The 8,055-nt window shown below is 44.3% G+C and overlaps 1 pseudogene; it reads right to left on the reverse strand.

The window, feature by feature from the left end:
* Positions 1 to 730: 730 nt before the first annotated feature.
* On the reverse strand, positions 731 to 1,374 carry LOC138386422 (small ubiquitin-related modifier 2-like; annotated as a pseudogene).
* Positions 1,375 to 8,055: the final 6,681 nt, after the last annotated feature.

An 8,055-nucleotide genomic window follows, 5' to 3' on the forward strand; every position in this document is an offset into this window, starting at 1 on the left:
CTTCATTATCCTTGTGAAGTAGGTAGGGCAAGTATGAGGGGAGGTTGGGTGCTGAATTTTTAGGCTGAAGACTGATACGAGTTATTCACCAAGCATATCAGTTAACTGCTCTGAGATTCATTATCCTCATCTTTTAAATGAAAGGAAATCTGTGCTGCCTACCTCCCAGGTTTGCTGTGAGGGTCAAATGAGAATGTATGTGAAAGATTTATAAATGGTAAATCACTAGGAAAAAAAAGATTCACAAATCGGGCAGCTCTCAGAACCAAAACAGGTTCAGAAAACTCCAGCTAATAACATGATATGATAGCATTTATAGAAAATGAAAGTAAGATATACCGACAGCTTATTTGGTTAATTGGTTACAGAGCCTCTTACGATTAACTACAGCTCAGCTTGCTGTGATTCAGCTCAACATTGGATTGCTCTGTGGAGGCCCGTGCTGGAGCTCAGTCTGAATAACAGCCTCCTACAAATTTTATTTAACACATACCATTGGCCACTTAGTAAAACAAACAAACAACAACAACAACAAAAAAGCAATATGCTTGTGCACATATGCCAGTTACTTTATGTACATTAAAGGAATGGGGAAAGGGAAAATGAAAGAATACAGAAAACTATACTGCAGTAGTCAGAATGTGGTAAAACCAAATTGTGGTTTTCTAATTGGGAATGGATTCTTGGTCTGTAAGAAGAGAATTCTACAGTAAAGTAGCAGGTTTCCTTTTTACCAGACACCTCCTGTCTCCTGCTAGAACACATCAGTTATATCTTCATCCTCCATTTCCAACCGTGCAGGTATTATCTGGGGTGTTTTTGTTTGTTTGTTTGTTTGTTATGAGACAGAGTCTCACTCTGTTACCCGGGCTAGAGTGTTGTGGCATCAGCCTAGCTCACAGAAACCTCAAACTCCTGGGCTCAAGTGATCCTCCTGCCTCAGCCTCCTGAGTAGCTGGGACTATGGGCATGCGCCACCATGCCTGGCTAATTTTTTCTGTATATTTTTAGTTGTCCAGCTAATTTCTTTCTATTTTTTTTAGTAGAGATGGGGGTCTCACTCTTGCTCAGGCTGGTCTTGAACTCCTGACCTTGAGCAATCCACCCGCCTCAGCCTCCCAGAGTGCTAGGATTACAGGCGTGAGCCATTGCACCCGGCCTGGTATTATCTGTTTAATTGACTGGTTGCCCATCAAATTGGAATCTCATCTGCTGCATTGACAAATGCTGTCATTCACAATAGGCTTTCATTAATTTACTAAGTGATGTATGACTCTTAACATAAACTGCATCACACAACCATCCTGCCCACCACCTTCAAATATGAGTGTTGTTCTCAGTCTTAACTCCTTCCTTAGGCTTTTCCTGGGCCATGGTGAGCTCCAGGGTCTCATCAACTGGTACTTCACAAAAGACGTAGGAGATCCGCACCAAAGGAGCACACCAGCAGCACCACCAGGAGAGCCAGAAGGAGGCTGTGGTGGAGGAGGGAGAGGGCACACACATGTCAAGCACTCCCCGCCCTCACCACATGTGCATGAGCACCAGCGCTTCCCATTAGCATCAGACTTGTTCTAACATTGGAAGCAATGATATGATGCCATTTAGGGGAAGATAATTGTTATCTAGAGACCTAAACCTAGCCAAATAATCAATCAATCCTAAACATTCTACATAAAGACATTTTCAGACAGACACTCAAGATCTCAAAAATTTAACTCCCATGTTGAGTGTAGCACTTGGTTGGCAGCCACTGCAGGTACTTCAGAGTTTGATGTGCAAGCAAACTCTGATGGGTGAGGGTTAACACGAGTCCCACGAATGGTGGGAATGTTCAGTATCTGCAAAATGTGTACTTTCCAGACATTTGTGCACAAACATATATGCCCTCCTTTGGTGGGAAGTGTCTGAAGTGGGGGCTCAGCTAAGAGAGAGCAGCCAACCAGCTTCCCTAGCTTCCCCCCAGCTCAGAATCCTTGCAACTCTGATGTCACCACCTCCTCCTGGAAGATGAATTTTTCTTCTTATTCTTCTTTCATTTAAAAAAATTTTTTGCTTTATTTTATTATTTTGTCTTCTGCATAATTTCCAGGGACTGGTGTAGAGGCTCTATGTGCATAGAATGGGTTCTTCAATTTTATTCCCTAGATGTCATTTCCATTTCATTGTCTTCAAAGATCATGGAAAGGTATTAGTTCCTCAAATACATGTTTTAGAGATGAATCTATTCCAACTTTGTTTTTATTTTGGAGTTCTTACCAAATACTGGGCATTGGACAAGACACTTTACATACATTATCTCAATTCTCACAATAACGCTTTGAGACAGCGTTACGATTTCCAATTCATAAACAGGAAACCAAGGCTCAGAGAAATTAAATAACCGGCCTAAGGTAACACAGCTAGTGAGTGGCAGAGATGAGCAAACCAGCCCTTTTTGACCTGGAAGCCCACTGTCTTCTCTCCGAAGCAGTTCTGCCCCTTACTAGCTGCATGACCTTCGACAAACTTGTCCTCTTCTGTAAGGTGAGGCTAGTGACAACTGTCCTCCTCCCATGGGGCAGTAATGTGCATAAAGCAAGTAGTACAGGCCCTGGCACCGTGAAGGAACTCTTATTTTCCCAGCTTGGCTTATAGGTTTGGGCAGAGGCCTAGGCTAGGAACATGCACAAAACACAGACTTTCTAAGCCTGCACCAGGGCTCTGGGAGTTTTTAATCTTCCAGACATCAGCAATGACAGCAGCCACTGCTGCCAGACCTCGCCACTCACAAACTTGGCACAGAAGGGCCTTATACTAGGGTTGGCAGATGAAATACAGGACATCCAGTTAAGTTTGAATTTCAAACAAACAGAAAAAAAATTAGTATAAATGTGTCCCATGAAATATTTGGGATACACTTAAACTAAGAAGAAAATTATTTGTTGTTTATATGAAATTCTACTTTAACTGGGTGTCTGTATTTTCATCTGCTAAATCTGGCAACTATACCTCAAACACTCAAACACACCCAGTTCTCCAAGGTTACTGAACTAGGGGCAAAAACTGGATAATAAGGTAATCAGCTCACCACTTAAGCTAACCAGGAATTAAACTTCTTCAGCTCTGACGCATCGAACCTGATTCCTTTAGAAGCCCCTCCCAAGGATCTTCTCCAATTGCCTGCTCCCTCCCTGGATGTCTAGTTGGCAACTCAGTTTCAAGGAGACTAAAACAGAGCTCCCGATCTTTCTTAATCTGCTCCTTCCCAGTGTCTCCCATGTTTCATGAATCTCAACTTTATTTTTCCAGTTGCCCAAGGCAGAAAACACTGGAGTCATTCTCAACTCCGCCCTTCCTATCCCTGACATCTGGTCCATCAACAAATCTTGCCAACTCTACCTTTAAAGCCTACCCAGAGTCTGACCACTCCCCACCACCTCAACTGCTACCACCCTGGGCCAGGCCACTATCATCTTGCCTGGTTTATGACAACAGCCTCCTAACTGGTCTCCTTGCTTCAGCCCTTGCTCCCTGCAGTCTCTTCACAAAACAGAAAATGATCCTTTCAACACCAATGTCATTCCTTTGCTCAAAACCCTTCAATGCTGAGTGTGGTGGCATGCGCTTATAGTCCCAGCTACTCGGGAGCCTGAGGCAGGAGGATTGCTTGAGCCCAGGAGTTTAAGGTTGCTGTGAGCTATGATCACTCCCGTGAAGAGTCATTGCGCCCCAGCCTGGGTAACACAGTAAGACCCTGTCTCTTAAAAACAAAAACAAGCAAAACCTTCCAATGACTTATTTCTCTCAGGAAAGACCAACATCCTATCATCACCCTAATCCCTAACACAGTCATCCCCCTACCCCATTGCCTTTTCTTTTCCTTTTAAGATCAATATCACAGTTGGCTGTTGGTTTTTGAGAATTTATTTCACTCTGCTCCCTGCTTTAGCCCTTGCCTTCCTCCAGGCAAAATCCCTGTCATTGTAGAGCTTATATTCTAGTAGGAAGAGATAGGCAGTACTGGAAGAAATCAAGCAGGAAGGGAGCCAGACAAGGGCAGAGTGGAAGCAGAGTTCCAATGGAAATATGGAGGCCTGGAAAGTTCTCATGAAGAAGGTGACACCTGAATAGAGACCTGAATGACATGAGGGAGAAAGCAGTGTGGGTAATTGGGGGAATCTAGGCTGAGAGAGCAGCCATTGCAAAGGCTCTGGGGTGGGGACATGTTGGAGGAACAACACAGCAGCCAGGGCAGCTGGAGCAGTGAGGGGAGGGAGGTAGGAGGCGAAGTCTGGTGAGGGTCTTGCAGCCCCGTAGCAGGACTTTGCATTTTACTTGGCGTAAGATGGGGCAGGGAGGTGCTAGAGGGTTTTAAGCAGAGTGCTGACGGGCTCTGACAGTGTCAAAAGAGAATAGATTGAAGGAGAATGACCTGATTTGATTCACATTTTGCAAAGCTGGCTCTGGCTTTTGAGGAACAGACTGTGAGGGAGACTAGAATAGAATCAGGGAGCCTGGGCCGGGCGCGGTGGCTCACGCCTGTAATCCTAAGCACTCTGGGAGGCCGAGGCGGGTGGATCACTCAAGGTCAGGAGTTCGAGACCAGCCTGAGCAAGAGTGAGACCCCGTCTCTACTAAAAATAGAAAGAAATTATACGGACAGCTAAAATATATATAGAATAAATTAGCCGGGCATGGTGGCGCATGCCTGTAGTCCCAGCTATTCGGGAGGCTGAGGCAGTAGGATCGCTTGAGCCCAGGAGTTTGAGGTTGCTGTGAGCTAGGCTGACGCCACGGCACTCACTCTAGCCTGGGCAACAGAGTGAGACTCTGTCTCAAAAAAAAAAAAAAAAAAAAAAAAGAATCAGGGAGCCTGGTTAAAAGGCTCAGGCAGCCACCCAGGTGAAAGAGGCACCCTGCTAACCCCCATGCCATCCTTTCAGAACTGCTGGAGGATTGGTCAGGCATTGGGTACACCTACAAACCCACAGGCCTCTCACACTTGCTCCTTTTGCTTATCATGAAATGCATAAAGACTCCAGGGTATAGCCTGTGCTGAAATGAAACTGACACCAACAATTAGCCCCATGACAGAAAGAGAGAATATGTCAGCTGTTCTTGCCCCAGTTTTCCAAAAGGAAAACACAAATTTCAAAATTTCTTATACGACTTTTGGATTCCCCAAATAAGCCTGAAGATCATTTTTTTGCAAATCAAGTCAAATCACCCTGCCCCTTTACCACATCAGAAACTGAAGCAATAGGATATCTTTCTTAACTTCCTCTGAAGGATGCTTTGTTCAGCCCACACTTGCAGGCTCTGAAGCTAGAAACAGGAAGACAGGAGAGTGAGCAAAACCAGTGTGCACTTAAAAAATAAAGACTTTTTTACCTGTTGCTCCAAACACTGCAATTACTTTCTTGCTGGCCATGTTACTAGGCAAAGAAAGAGTTGGTGGAGTAGCAGAACTTTCCTCAGAGCAGTGACAGCAGCTGAAATGCAGTATTTCTCCTCAGGTGAGAACAATTATATATACCGAGTCTGATGGCCACACCCTTTATGTTGCCTCTCCCTTCCTAAGTTTCCCTTGTTACTAGAACTAGCTTACTCACTCTGACACTGCAATTTTCTAAATACAGATTCATCCATTTACTCATTCGTTTGTTCAGCAAATGTGTATTGAGTGCCTATGGTACACAAGGCATTGAACTAGAGGTCCTGGTGATCTGGATCTTGTAAGTGGCTAAACATGTAAATAAATAAAATTACAGTACAGGAGAATGGCAGGGGCCCCAGGTCATGGAGGAGAGGCACAAAACCCAGGCTTAGGGAAGGTTTTTTAGAGGAGATAATGCTGGAGCTGACCTGGAGACCCCATATGAGTTATTTAACCAGGGAGAGTAGGGAGAGAAGCCATCACAGGCAGGAGGAACCCCATATAGCCAAGCTCAAAGGCAGGGCAGGCATGGCACAGGGTCATGATGGCTGCAGCAATGCTACGTGAGCAGCAGAAAACAAGCCTGGGAAGGATGCCAGAGGCCAGAACATAAAGGACCTGGTAGGCATAGCAAGGGACTTGGTTTATCCCAACAGCCACAGCGGGTTTTATGGGATCTTCTGGCAGCAGGGTGGTGGCTCGGTTGAAACAAGACAATGCTGGAAGTAGGGACGCTCCTAAGGAGACTGAAGAAATGACATAGGTAAGAAAACTGAAGGTTTGAACAGAGGCAGTGTTATGGGTTGAATGTTTCCTGATTTCCAAAATTCATGTTGAAGTCCTAACCTCAGAACCTCAGAATGTCACCTCATTTGGAGATAGGGTCTTTACAGAGGTAATCAAATTAAAGTGAGGTCACTAGGGTGGGTCCCAAGCCAATATGACTGGTGTCCTTTGTAAAAGGGGAAATTTGGACACAGAGATACATACAGAAGGAAGACAACGTGAAGATACAGGGAGAAGACCAGAAAACACCATGTGAGCATGAAAATGGCCATCTACAATGTAAGGAGAGAGGCCTGGAACCGATTCTTCCTTCCCAGCTCCCAGAGGGAACCGACCCTGCCAACACCTTGACCGCTAGCCTCCAGAACTGTGAGGCAATAAATTTCTGTGGTTTAATCCACTTTGTTATGGCAGCCTTAACAAACTATTAAAGGCAGATATATAAAGATATTTAGGAGGTATATTGACTGAGAAGGTCTTTGTGATTGATTGGATGTGGGGAAAGAAAATGAGGGAGAGAAAGGACTAAAACATGACTCTGACTACTGGGTAGGGATCAGTGGAGCTAGAGCAGGACCCAGGAGGAAATGAGTTCAGAGTTGGACCCATTGGGTTTGAGGCTACAGCTTGTTCAGTGATTGGGAGGTGAGGAAGTGAAGAATGCCAAGTGCAGGTGTCTTCTATAAGGAGCCCTGCTGCGAAGGAAGGACAAGTGACCTGTGGTTACAAGAAGAAATGGAATTTTAGTTTAACAGGAGAGATGTGGACATGTTTGTGGGTTAAAGGGGGCCCTCTCTATCCCTTATGCCGTGCCTTATTTTTCTTCATAACACTTAGGACCTAATGTGTTACATGTATGTTTGCTCATATATTTATTTTCTGCCCTTCCCACTGTGTGCTCCATGAGGACAGTGACTTTGTTTTCTTCACTTATGTATATCCCCAGTGTCCACAGCTGTATCTGGCTCACACTGGGTGCACAGTAAATATTTGTTGAATGAATGAATGAATGCATAATTGCTGGAGTTAGATTCCTGAGAAAGCTGGAGAGCATGGACTCTGCAGCACAGACGGAGCGGTGCTGGAATGAGCAGTTACCAAGTGATACCTGGGCCTCACTGCCAAGCAGAAATACAGGCCCAAAACAGGGGGCAGATCATGGATCTGCAGCCCCTCCATCCCCTGCCTGCCCCTCCACTCTCCCATTCATGCATAGCCCCTGCTCCTGCCTGATTGTCCTTGAAGAAGGAAGCAATCCTCCTCACTGCCCTGCTCCACAATGTAAACAATAAAACTGAGAGGTAAATTCTGGAGTTCTAAAGATTAGAAGAGTTGGTCACTCTGATCTGTTCATTTCTTGAGGGCAAAGGTGCAGTGGCTGAGCTGGGCAAGCTACATCCAGAAGACCCAGGTAAGTAGGAAACAGTAAGCTCTCATTTCCAAGATAAAGACACTAATGGAATAAAGCCAGATTATGTCCCAAGAAAGGTATACAGTGCTCTGCTGCCCTAAACTACACACAATTCTACACTAACTTTACTGAGAATTTTCAGTACAATTTGAAGCAGAGGTGCAAAAGAGACAAAAATTTATATCCAAGGTAGTTTATTCACAGCATTATTTGTATTGAAAAGCACTGGCAATAATTTAAATGTCCAAGATTAGAGGATTATTTAAATCAATTACAACATTGCCATAAAACAGAATAGTACATCTCCATTAAAATTATATTTTCCAGGAATTTTCATAATTTGAGAAAATGCACACAATATAAAGTTATATGAAATCATCAGAATAGGGAATTGTATATATAATGTGATCCCAGGTTGTAAAGAAAAATAAAACTATAC

The sequence above is a fragment of the Eulemur rufifrons genome, chromosome 7 (assembly GCF_041146395.1).
Source record: "Eulemur rufifrons isolate Redbay chromosome 7, OSU_ERuf_1, whole genome shotgun sequence".
NCBI lineage: Eukaryota > Metazoa > Chordata > Mammalia > Primates > Lemuridae > Eulemur > Eulemur rufifrons.